Raw genomic sequence first — 12,966 nt, 5'->3', positions numbered from 1 at the left:
ACATATTCAAATATATAACGAATTTTATTTTTGGGTTAGTGGCCATGACCCCACCAAACCCTCCAGTCAACCTCCATAAAACATTAATAGGTCGGCGACCATGACCCCGCCGGGCCCCACAACCACCATATACCATGTTATGGGGGTGCGGGCCACCCCCGGCGGAACTGCCACCCATGGTGGAACTACCACCCAAAAAATCATAAACGGAACCCAAAATATTGTCGAAAGATTTTTTTAAGGGTGCCAGCGAGGGTCGAACCTGCCCGGCCCACGTGGCTGACCCCCAAGCGAGTGGCCCCATGAATGTATTTAATAAGCAATGGCCTAATCCAACGCACCATGTTCTTTGCAATACACCCCACAGTTTAAAACCAACCACGTATTAAAAATGTGAGGGGCGGGGTTTGACCACCCGACCCCTCCTCAACGAAAATTTTAATTAGCCATTGCGCCCAACAACCCTCATTAGGTAATCCACCCACCAAGAAATATATCAGTTCTTTTTCATAGTGCGCCAAGAGGAGGCCAAGAGCGGGCATAGATTTATATGCAGGTGGAACCCTGAGTAGTGCAGAGAGGGCACCGAAAACATGATCTGAGTAATTTCTCCAGGGGGCGATATTTTCATTTTGTCAGTTTTCGACAAATTTTATATGGTTTCAGCATTTATCGATGCCACGAACTCAATGGTGTTGTCTGCTTCTCAATCAGAGGTTTGCAATTTTTGGGCTTCTTCAATTTTGGAGGTATAAGGTCGTCATTTTGATTTTTGATGTACTTTCATTATTTTGCCATCTAATGAAAACAGGGCTCCCCACTAATTCGACCACGGCCCAGAGACGTCGTCCCTCCAGGACGAACTCCGATATCAATCCTGTGTCTTCTATGCATGACTTGCTAATCTTCTCTTCCTATTCTTTTATGCACTTGTAATTTCATGGTTACATGCAAGCTTAATATGTAATTATTTAATGCATCACAAGGAAAATAATTTTGGGATCAAGTGGTATCAGAGCTGGTCCTTGTAGATATGAATTGCATGTCTGTATGCTAACAAGAAATAGGCTCTGAAGAGGCGAAGGGAAACTAAATTCTTCTGATCCCGAAGTAGGGCGTGCACATTGAAGGAGGAGCATGGCAGATGAAGAGGATTGTGATGAAGAGGAGCTCAATTTCTGCAAAACCTTCTATACAATGGCAGAAAATGTCAGTCAGTTGCTTTCAACGCTGAAGGGAAAATAGCAGAAGAACAAGGTTCAGTGCATGGAAATGGTGGAGAAGAACCCCCTCCTTCTCCTTCCATGAGTGAAAGCTCTTCTTCCTCTCATCACCATCATCATAGAAATTCAAGGGGTGCATCTAAGAAACATTTCTTTAAATTAGATGTCAAATTTGATCTACTCGTGTATAACGGTGAAAGTAATGCAAAAACTCTTAATAACTGGATTAGGAAAATTGAGATTTAGCAGATCAAAAAGGATGAGGCAAAGATTCAGTTGGCCTCTCTTCGACTGAGTGGCACCGCTCTTGTCTGGTGGGAGAGAAAATTGCAAAGCAGTAAGAGTGTGGGTAATCTTCTTTCCTCATGGCCTAGTTTCATTTCTGCATTAAAAGAAGAATTTTATCCCTTGGGTTATAAGCAACAAGACTTAATGGATTGGCAATACTTAAGGCAAGGCAGAGGTCAGGATGTTCAGAGCTTTACCGAGGAATTTAGAAAACAAGCACTTAATTTGGGCATTGCACTTGACTCACCTGGAGTAGTAACTAAGTATATTAGATCATTACATAGTTACATTAGACATTCATTATTATTGTTTGCACCTACTACCATTGACTCGGCCAATGTAAAGGCCATTCATCTGGAAAACAGGGGAACACATGGACGAGATGACCACCCAAAGAGAACTGCAGCAGCCAAGAGAAGGGGAGAAAAGCCCTCTTGTAAACATTGTGATAAAGAGGGGAATGACAAAGACAATTGCTGGAAGCTGCACCCTGAGCTGAGACCTGAAAGGAATGACAAAAAGGGGAAGTAGAAGGTCGTCACCATCATGCAACAAAACCAAGATTCCGAGTCAGAGAAAGATGAGAAGGTCACAACTATGGGATTTGCACGAGGTAGGCCCATTGACTTGGGGTCTGATTTTGACAGTGAAATGATGTTTGTATCCCTTGGCATCGTGGTAGAAGGACCCATAGATTTGGGGTCTGATTCCAACAATGAGTCAAGGATTTCAACAGACATAACGAAAAGGGAACTTCCCATAGTAGGACTCCAAGAACTTGAGGAGATCAACCACCACATCCAAGAAGAGAATGCTAAGCTAAGGAGGCTTCTAGAGGAGGCAAGGGAAGAAAAACAAAGATTACTATGCTAGTTGTAAGCCAAGGATAAGGCCTTGGAAAAGCTACAACATCGCTATTTGGAAGTAAAAAATGATTCTCCGATTTCATATGATTTTCATGATGATGAATTCACTGCTTTTGAAAAACATACTACAGGGATTGGATCCAAACTATTGATGAAAATGGGGTGTCAGGGAAAGGGCCTCGGCATCAAAGGCCAAGGCATCGTAAACCCCATCGAAGTCAAGGAAATGGTCCGTCGTGCAAGACTCAGATATGCTAGAAAGGAAATGAGAGAAAGCTCCAATACAACTAGTAACCAACCAATGACAGACGATGAAACTCCTTCCTCACATTCCAGTGATAGTGAGGGATCGATGAACACTTATTGGAGGAATACCAGGGGAAAGCGCCCCAAGTAAGCCCCGAAAGTTTGGAGGAAAAATAATCGTTGTAGTCCTTGCAACAAAGAGGGACACCAACAAACCATGTGTCTGATGCTCCATGCTCCGGAAACATCGTCAGAGGAGGCGAAAGGTGAACATGTTCAACAAATGAATCCAACCCATTCACAGTGGTCTAATTTATTAAGTTTGTTTTTTTAAGGTAGTATCTTGTTATGACCACCATTGTAAATCATACGTTGCAAGTAAATGTAAAAGTGATGGTGTGTTTCCTATCACTTCAAAGTGAAACGATGATATTTTGGCCTTTCTTTATTAGTAGTTGAGGTATTGATTACTTTTTATGTAATCCTTGCCCAAGGAGTGTGTGCTATAAACTCTTGGCAAGGAAGGGTTGTTAAGTCATGTGTGGTGTGCATGATTGCAAAGAATGTACTAGTTTCACGTGCAGGTGATTGAAAGTGTGGATTGAAAAGGATACAAATAGTGTGCTAAGTGTAAATGCTTTTGGGGTCCAAAAGCTCCTTAGTGGGGAGGATTGATCCAAACACATGCAAAAGTCCAAGAGCACTTAGAAAGGGTAAAAATTCAAAGTGTTTGGATTGTGCTCGAACTAGGTTCATGTTGAAGATATCGTCGTCATGATCATGGTGGTGCAAACGGTTCGTCAAACTGAGTCCGTATGTGAAAAGTAGGAGCAGTCAAAGTTTAGGGTTCACTTGGCTGACTGGGCAGGCTTAAGGAGGCAACAATTTGGACAAAATCTGGCCATCGGATTCCAACCAACCTGGACCAAATTCTGGGTGAGTTTGTGGCCTGTTTAAATCGTCTCCTTCGGTCAATTTTCCGATTTTTCAAAAAGGACCATGGATTTATTATAAAACAAAAATATATATTTTGAGGTGGTGGGCCATGACCCCTGCCACCTCCCTTCCCAACTGCACATATTAAAATATAAAATGAATTTTATTTTTGGGTCGGTGACCATGATCCCGTCGTCCCCCACAACCACCATATACCATGTTAAGGGGGTGCGGGCCCTGGCGGACCCGTCACCCACGGTGGAACCACCACCCAAAAAAACATAAACGGAACCCAAAATATTTCCGAAATATTTTTTTAAGGGTGTCGGCGGGGGTCAAACCCGCCCGGCCCACGTGGCCAGCCCCCAAGCGAGCGGCCCGATGAATGTATTTAATAAGCAACGGCCCAATCTAGCGTGCAATGTTTTTTGCAATATGCCCCACAGTTTAAAACCAACCACGTATGAAAAATGGGAGGGGCGGGGTTTGACCACCCGACCCCTCCTCAACAAAATTTTTAATTAGTCATTGCGCCCAACAACCCTCATTGGGTAATCCGCCTACCAAGAAATATATCAGTCCTTTTGCATAGTGCGCTAGGAGGAGGCCATGAGCGGGCATGAATTTCTATGCAGGTGGAACCCTGAGCAGTGCAGAGAGGGGGTCAGAACCATGATCTGAGCAATTTCTCCAGGGGGCCAGATTTTCATTTTGTCAGTTTTTGACAAATTTTATATGGTTTTAGCATTTCTCGACGCCACGAACTCAATGGTGTTGTTCGTTTCTCCATTAGAGGTCTGTAATTTTCGGGCTTCTTCAATTTTGGAGGTATAAGGTCGTCATTTTGATTTTTGATGTACTTTCATTATTTTGCCATCTAATGAAAACAGGGCCTCCCCACTAATTCGAGTAGAGCCCGGAGACGTAGTCCCTCCTGGATGAACTCCGATATCAATCCTATGTCTTCTATGCGTGACTTGCTAATCTTCTCTTCCTCTTATTTTATGCACTTGTAATTTCATGGTTAAATGCAAGCTTAATATGTAATTCTTTAATGCATCACAAGGAAAAGATTTTTGGGATCACTAAACCATAGATACATATATAGAAAAATTGTAAACTTCCAATCACAACAATGTATTCATTTTCATCTCTATGTTATTCAATCCTTCATCAAGTTTTCTATATCTAGAATACAAAGTACAACACTCCAACATCTATGATAAGCTTGGTCCACATGTAGAAGCAAGAGAACATGGTTCCTGATAGCTGTCAACCTACACCACACAATGGTATCACTTGAACATACATATATTGAACATGTTCTCTTGACCTTTCATCACTACACCATCTCTAATAAGCTTGATCCACACACGTAATCTTACACCACACAATGCTATCATTTGCCAACGACATATATATTGAACATGTTCTCTTGACTTTTCATCACTCCTTGCTTATAGAATATAAATACACAATTGTATTACCTACTTTCAAGTTCACAACCAAGCACAAATACAACATGCTCTCGAATCTCAACTCTCCCTCAACAAACACCACATGCACCAGGGAATCTGAATTGGATTCTCACGTGGCATGTCTCACATGTAAATACATGCATCTCTGAAAGTAACCTGATCCAACATATATCATGACGAAGGATTGAATTTATGTGCTTATAACTACATTTTTCCATCCGCAAGGACGAAATCCTACTATGAAATTCTAATGCATCATTTTTGTCCAAAACCTTTTCTAGTAAAGAAATTTCGACGCATCATTTTATCCCAGGAAAAGTTTGTCCTTGCATTATAAATTTAACACGATGAGTTCTCACCCCCTCACTAGAGAGTCCAATCATGTTTGGCTTTGACATCATGTATAGTGATATTCGAGGCATGTTTGGATTTGATATCATGTATAACAAATCTAGCCAAATTGTTCAAAATACAAGCCGCGTGAACAATATATGCATGTTTAGCTTTGACATCATGCATAGCAATGTAGCCAAATCATTCAAAAATACAATCAGTGTGAACCATCTTGCAATTGAAAATAGGTTTGATCACACCAAATACCACATGCTTATTTACTAGTTACAATTACCCTTAACCAAGTCAAAATTCACCTAACAGTGAGCCAAAGAAACTACAGTAATAAAATCCATCCTAATGAGTTGAATTTAATATCATGCAATGCCCAAGGCAAAAAAAGTCTTAATTATCCATCTGATTAAGATGGATGGATTGAAAAATAATCCTTCTATATTTTAAGATAATTTACAATCCATATCATTCTACTTCATTTTGTGCACTTAAGTGACATCTTCATTTTCTCAGTATTTTGATGTCATCCATATCATCCCGCAAACTAAAAATCAAATATCACATAAAGAAAAAAAAATGAAAACACAATTTCACAATTTTTTTGGCATTTATAATTTGAAGAGAACATTGTTTTACAAACAATATGTTTACCCAATTTGAGTTAGGACAGAACATTCCTTACAACATTAAAATCCTGACAAAACATGGAAAAAAAAATCTCCGCCACCAATACATGAGGCGATAAAATTTTTCATGCAAACAATAATGTCATGTCACACAAATCAAATATCACTAAAGAAGAAATTATTGGAAAATGAATTTGCCATATTTTCTCATATTTATAATTTGAAGAGTATAGAAGTTTATGGAAAATATATGTTACTCGATTTGACTCAGGGGAGAAAATTTCTTACAACATTAAAATCCCTAAGAAAACAAGGAAAGTAATTTATCTGCCACCTATACATAAGGTGATCACCAACATAGTAGTAACAATACATATGTACTATTAAAAGTAGAAATCGAAACCTAAAAACAACAAATTAATACATTTTTAACTAATCTACGTCTTCAACAAATAGGTATTTTCAAATCCATGAATCTTGATCTTGTCTTTCTTCACCAAACAAACCCATAAGAAACAATTATCAATCAGAAAAAATGGTAATACTCTTTTAAAACACACAACAACCATGTTTTAAACTATAAAAGAAGTTGCAATTATATATGGTTAGGAAATTACATTGATAAATAACTGAGAAATGTTCTTCCTTTGATCACCTTGAAGCTGGATAACCTAAAAAACAAGTAAACTTGTATGAAGAACAAAACCAGAAATATCTTCCAAAATCCTTAATTGAAATGGATCATAAGACGACATGTGCAATACCTGCCCCAACTCTAGATCCTGCACAATTGTACCATTGCAACATAACTCTTTCTTGAAATCTTTAACAATATTATTATAATTGTAATCCTTTTGAATCCCTTGAATTCTAGTCAGTCACTTTCTTCCATTCCTCTGTTTTATACGAACATGTACATAATCCTTTGTACCCAATCCAACATCTTCTGCTTCCAAATCCTTGAATGGGTTTGTGACAGGGACAATGGAATAAGGCTTCAATATTTCATTAAGTGAGTGCCAATGAGCTTTTAATTGTAAAATATTATATAATTGTCTTAAGGATTTCCTTTTTCACAATCAACATTAAATCTGGAACCCAAAATAAATTTTAGCATAACAAGATTCCAGACCTCAAGCAAGAGATGACTCATTGAATGTGGATCGTTTCACATTTGATAGTAAAATGGGCCTTAAAGAACAAGGTTCAAATGCATTTGAAAAATTCAAGGGAGATATCTCATCTAACTAGCCAAATCCAGTCATACAAAAAACATAGTTTTCAAACTATGGAATAACTCATTTGTGCAAACAAACATGATAAAAAAATACAAAGGAAAATATCCACAACAAAATGCAAAGCTAATGAGGTTGATAGAAAATTAATCTCAACCAAGCCTCAATTTTCTCAGCAAACTACACCACCTCTATAGTGTGATTCAAAGGAAAAAGACCGGGTTGAAACCCCCATCAAATTTCATGGAATATCTACCTACCAGGCTTTCCATGAAAGATGTGAAGGAAGTCAGTCATGCTTCTCCAAGCATTTCAAACAAAAATTTAGAGATATTCCACTCTTATGGGCCAAAAAGGTGTCATATAATACTGAAAGTAATCAAATCCCCTGAATTCATTACAACATATAAGCCCTTATAATGAAGTTAGATGTGACAGGAAAATAAACCCTAATTTAATCTCTATTCATAATTTTTAAACAAAAGATTATAAATAGAATAAAATTTATGGGGCATATCATCATGTCTAAAAAAAGAAAGATCGCCAAAAAGGACCACACATAATGAAATTTACTATATCCATACCGAGATAAAGATAAGGCATCAGTGATAATTCTAATATTGGGATGGTGAAGCTGAGAAATCAAACATAACCCGATGCTTATTACGAACCCATGTTACCTTAGATGGGGAGGTATGGGAGGTATGTACCATCCACTTACAAGAATTTCATCATGAATCTTAACATTTACAATTTCAACCATATCAATATCAGTGACCCAAAGAAGTCTTGAAATCGTCCTTCGCAAAAGGAACCAACAAATCTCCCCGGGTGATGAAAATAAAAGGACATCATATCGTTTCCCCAAAGGGAAAGAAAACACTAACCCTTCCTAAGAGGATGCTTGGTTTGCACATCTCGATTGTCGAATAACCTCAAGCACCTCTAAACTTAGGGCAACTAATACACATCTTAAGAACGAGGCAATTGATGGCGGGATTGCAGGCGTTAGAGACAACCTCCCTAATCTGGCTGTAATTTCTTCAATGTCCGGATCAGCTTCTCTTTCTCTTTCCCGATGCGTATGAGTCATTAACTGATAGCCTCATTGTCCCTCCGAATTCCTTTTCCTTTCCAAGTTGGCAAAACAGTGGCTTTATTTGTATCGGTAGTAATTCTAAAAGAATTACGCCAACACACTATCAGAGGCCTTACAACACTATCGCGGCTTTGCAAAGGAAGGACTTACGCAACACACTATCGGGGCAGTAATTCAACAGAATTACTTTATAACATAATCCCGCTTTATATTATCTCTTTTACCATTTCCCCAATGCGATATTGCATCGGCGATTGCTATCGGTGGGCTTTGCAATGGAACACAGGCTCCGACGGACCCGATGGTCTATATATATACTCCCCCTATGCTGATTTCGGGTCCGATATATATATCAGCATTCGCCCCAACCAATAATCTTTTTCCTTCGAACTAACGGACCCGATGCCTCTTTCTGAACCGCCCTATAAAGATTTCGGGTCCGAATCTTTTCGGGGTCTCGTTAGTCACTCCTCCAAAGTGTTACAAGTCCTCCGCGGACCCGATCCACATTATAAGTAATTTCGGCGGGTCCGGTTATCAGCGGTCGCCACAATTAACAACTTTCCCACCTCCGAAATGATAGATCTGACGGTATATATATATCGTAGTCTATTTTACTTCGGCTCCGGATATGGAATGAACAGTCGGAGGGTTAGCGGACCCGACGCCTTATAGAAGTTGCTGAATAATATTTCGGCTCCGGATTTCGGAGCTCGCCCTTGTTGCGCTATGGCTCCTTTCGGACCCGAAAGGCTTTATAAACCGGACTCTATAATAGATCGGCTCCGGGATTTCAGAGCGGATCCTTCCACTATCAACAAGCCTTCCGATGCGATGCAAGGGTTCAGCGGACCCGATATGGATTACACTTGACTTGATAAGGGTTTCGGCTCCGATATATGTCGGAGCTCCCACAATATAGTTCTAAGTCCCTTCTTCGGTGCGATATTTAGTCACGGACCCGATATGGGTCTGGACCAATATTAATAATCTCCCACGTCCGCTACAGTGGCCGCCAATGGAAAATTGCATGAAATTTTAATGTAAACAGGAGTATGCACATAACTTATAAAGGATGACTAAAGGCCCGTGGATGCATAAATGGTAAAGAAATGACCGAATGCCAATTTACACAACAGATACACCATACAGAAATATTAATACAGTTCTACATAATCAACACAGAGAATAAGAATCTATGCATGCATATTATCAGAAATCATTGAATAAGAAACACCGAGAGGAAGTTTAATAATAATGGTGTGGCCTCGCTCCTCCCTTCTCTCCTCCTCGAGAGCTTCGCTGCCTCTTTATTTATAACTAAGGATAGGCCTTCTCGGTCCTTATCTGATACAAAGAAAAGCATGCTTTACAAAATGATTTAAAGCTTGAAAAGCTTTGTTACAGCTGAGCATAAATAGCATGTTTTATTGCTAGATTCTATTCTATCTTTTAACTAAAAAACATAGAAATTGTAGGCTAAAGGACCCCACTCCCTTGCCTGTAGATTTTTTTGGATATTTTTTGAATAATTTGGAAGATTTTTCCCCTCTGAGTCACATGCTCCTGCATCAGACTCCTGAGGACAAAATTCTTCATGGGCTCCTGTCCATGAGCTCATCTACAGATTTGCCCAATTTTTGTAGAATGTCTTCTGTAACCCAAGTAGCTTCAGCGATTGGCTGTCCCTTCCATTTCACCAGATACTGGAAATACTCTCGTGCCCTTGTCTTCTTATACACTTTCTTATCCAGAATTCTTTTTGGCTGTAAATCCTTGGCTGTGGGTAACTGTTTTACCCAGTCAATCTCCGGAGTCTCTTGATCCTGTGTTGTATCATCTGCAGCTTCATTCTCATATTTGTACAAGTCTGCAACATTAAAAATTGGTGATATTCCCACACCAGGTGGTAATTCAATTTCATAAGCATTTGCAGAGAATTTCCTCAGTATTCTACATGGTCCAATTTTCTTGGATTTTAACTTATTATACTCTCCTTTTGGAAATCTCTCCTTTCTGAGGTGTGCTAAAACCAAGTCTCCAACTTCAAAGTTCACTTCTCTTCTCCTCGTGTCTGCTCTAGTTTTATATTGAATGTTGCTGTCTTGTAGCTGCTGTTTCACCTGTTCATGTATTGTCTGCATTCTTGAAGCAAAGTCTTCACCTTCTGCACTTCTCATTTCTTCTTTTCCCAAATTCCTTAATTCAGATATTCCCCTTGGGTGCATTCCATAAACAATATGGAATGGGCTCTGTCTTGTGCTCCTGTTTGGTGAGTCATTATATGCATATTCAACTTGTGGTAACACTTGATCCCATTGCTTTGGATGTTCTGTAGTAAAGCTCCTCAAAAGATTGCCTAAACTTCTATTCACAACTTCAGTCTGTCCATCAGTTTGTGGATGATAGGCAGAACTGAAATTTAATTTAGTTCCCAGCTTCTTCCATAGTGTTCTCCAGAAATGTCCAACGAACTTTGAATCCCTGTCTGAAACAATGCTTTTGGGCAATCCATGTAATCTTACAATTTCTTTAAAAAACAAGTTAGCAATGTGAGAAGCATCACTAGTTTTATAACATGGAATAAAGTGTGCCATTTTTGAAAATCTGTCCACTACAACAAAAATTGAATCATAGCCTCTTTGAGTCTTTGGCAATCCTAGCACAAAATCCATACTTACCATATCCCAAGGCCTATCTGGAATTGGCAATGGAATATACAACCCTCTGTTCTAGCTCCTTCCTTTTGCATACTGGCAGACTTTACAATTTCTTACATATTTCTCTACTTCAGATTTCATTTTCGGCCAGAAGTAAAATCTGTTGAGCTGTTCAAAGGTCTTCTCTCTACCAAAATGTCCTGCAAGTCCTCCACTATGCTTCTCTTTGATTAAATTCTCTCTCATTGAACAGTTGGGTATGCACAGCTGATTTTTTTTAAATAACAGTCCATCTTGTATAAAATAATCTAGCCACTTGCTCCTGTCTGCCAAAACAGGATTCTTACAAGCCTCAAATGCCTCTTTAAAATCTAAATCGGTCTCATATAATTCCTTAAGAAAATCAAAACCCAACACTTGGATTTGACTTTCTTGCAGCAATACACTTCTCCTACTTAAGGCATCTGCGACTTTGTTTGATTGTCCAGTTATATGCTTCAACACAAAATGAAAGCCTTGAAGATACTCTACCCATTTAGCATGTCTCTGGCTGAGTTTTGGCTGCTGCATTATAAATTGCAATGCATGGTTATCTGAATAAAGGATAAATTCCTTCGACATTAAATAATGCCTCCACTTCTTTAGTGCCTGCACAACTGCATAAAACTCCTTATCATAAGAAGAATACTTCCTTTTTGCATCATTTAACTTTTCACTGAAGTAAGCTATTGGTCTATCTTCTTGGCTTAAAACTCCTCCAATTGCTTCTACGCTGGCATCACACTTAACTTGAAAAGTTTTGTTAAAATCAGGAAGAACCAAAACAGGCTTTTCAGTTATTTTCCTCTTTAACAGCTGAAAATTTCTCTCTACTTCAGCAGTCCACTTAAATGGTTGTTTATCCTTCTTTATGGTCTCAATAATAGGTGCATTAATCTTACTAAAATTCTTAATGAATTTTCTGTAAAAACTAGCAAGACCATGAAAACTCCTTACCTCAAAAATACTCTTGGGTGAAGGCCACTCCACAATTGCTTTGATCTTTTCTGGATCCATCTTTAATCCTTCAGCTGAGATAACAAATCCCAAGTACACCAACTCCTCTTTCATGAATAAACATTTCTTCAGATTTAACAATAATTTTTCTTGCTGTAGCTTCTGTAAGACATAATGTAAACGCCTCAAGTGCTCCTCCTTGAACCTGCTATAGACTAATATATCGTCCATATATACTATTACAAATTTACCAATGAATTCTTTAAGAACTTCATTCATAAGCCTCATGAATGTACTTGGTGCATTGGACAACCCAAAAGGCATCACTCTCCACTCATATAATCCTTCATTGGTCTTAAAAGCGGTTTTCCATTCATCCCCTTCTCTTATCCTTATATGATGATAGCCACTTTTAAGATCTAACTTTGAAAAATATTTTGCGCCAGACAAGCAATCCATTAAATCTTCAATTCTGGGTAACGGAAATCTATACCTGATTGTAATCTTATTGATGGCTCTTGAATCTGTACACATTCTCCAGCCTCCATCTTTCTTCGGGCTCAACACTGTTGGCACTGCACAAGGACTCAGGCTTTCTTTGATCAACCCCTTGTCAAGCAATTCTTGCACCTGTTTCTTAACTTCTTCATTTTCTGCAGGAGTCATTCTATATGCTGCTTTGTTAGGTAAGCTTGCTCCAGGAATCAAATCTATATGATGATTGATTTTTCGAATTGGCGGTAATTCATTAGGCAAATCATCAACAATAATATCACAATAATTCTCCAGCATTTCTTGAATTTCAATGGGTAATTCAGAAATTTTAGTAGAAGTCAATATTACCTTGGGCTTGCAAATTATAGCAAAGTTTACCTCATTTTCTTCAATCTGCTTCAAGTATTCCTTCCCTCCAAGCAACAGAGTTTTTGGACTAGTCTTCTGCCCCTGCGCCTCTTCTTCTTGCA

This window comes from Pinus tabuliformis, chromosome 5_1 (genome assembly GCF_031772625.1).
Source record: "Pinus tabuliformis cultivar Carrire ecotype Pingquan chromosome 5_1, CPIR1, whole genome shotgun sequence".
In the NCBI taxonomy this organism is placed as follows: domain Eukaryota; kingdom Viridiplantae; phylum Streptophyta; class Pinopsida; order Pinales; family Pinaceae; genus Pinus; species Pinus tabuliformis.
This window is presented reverse-complemented; position numbering follows the sequence as displayed.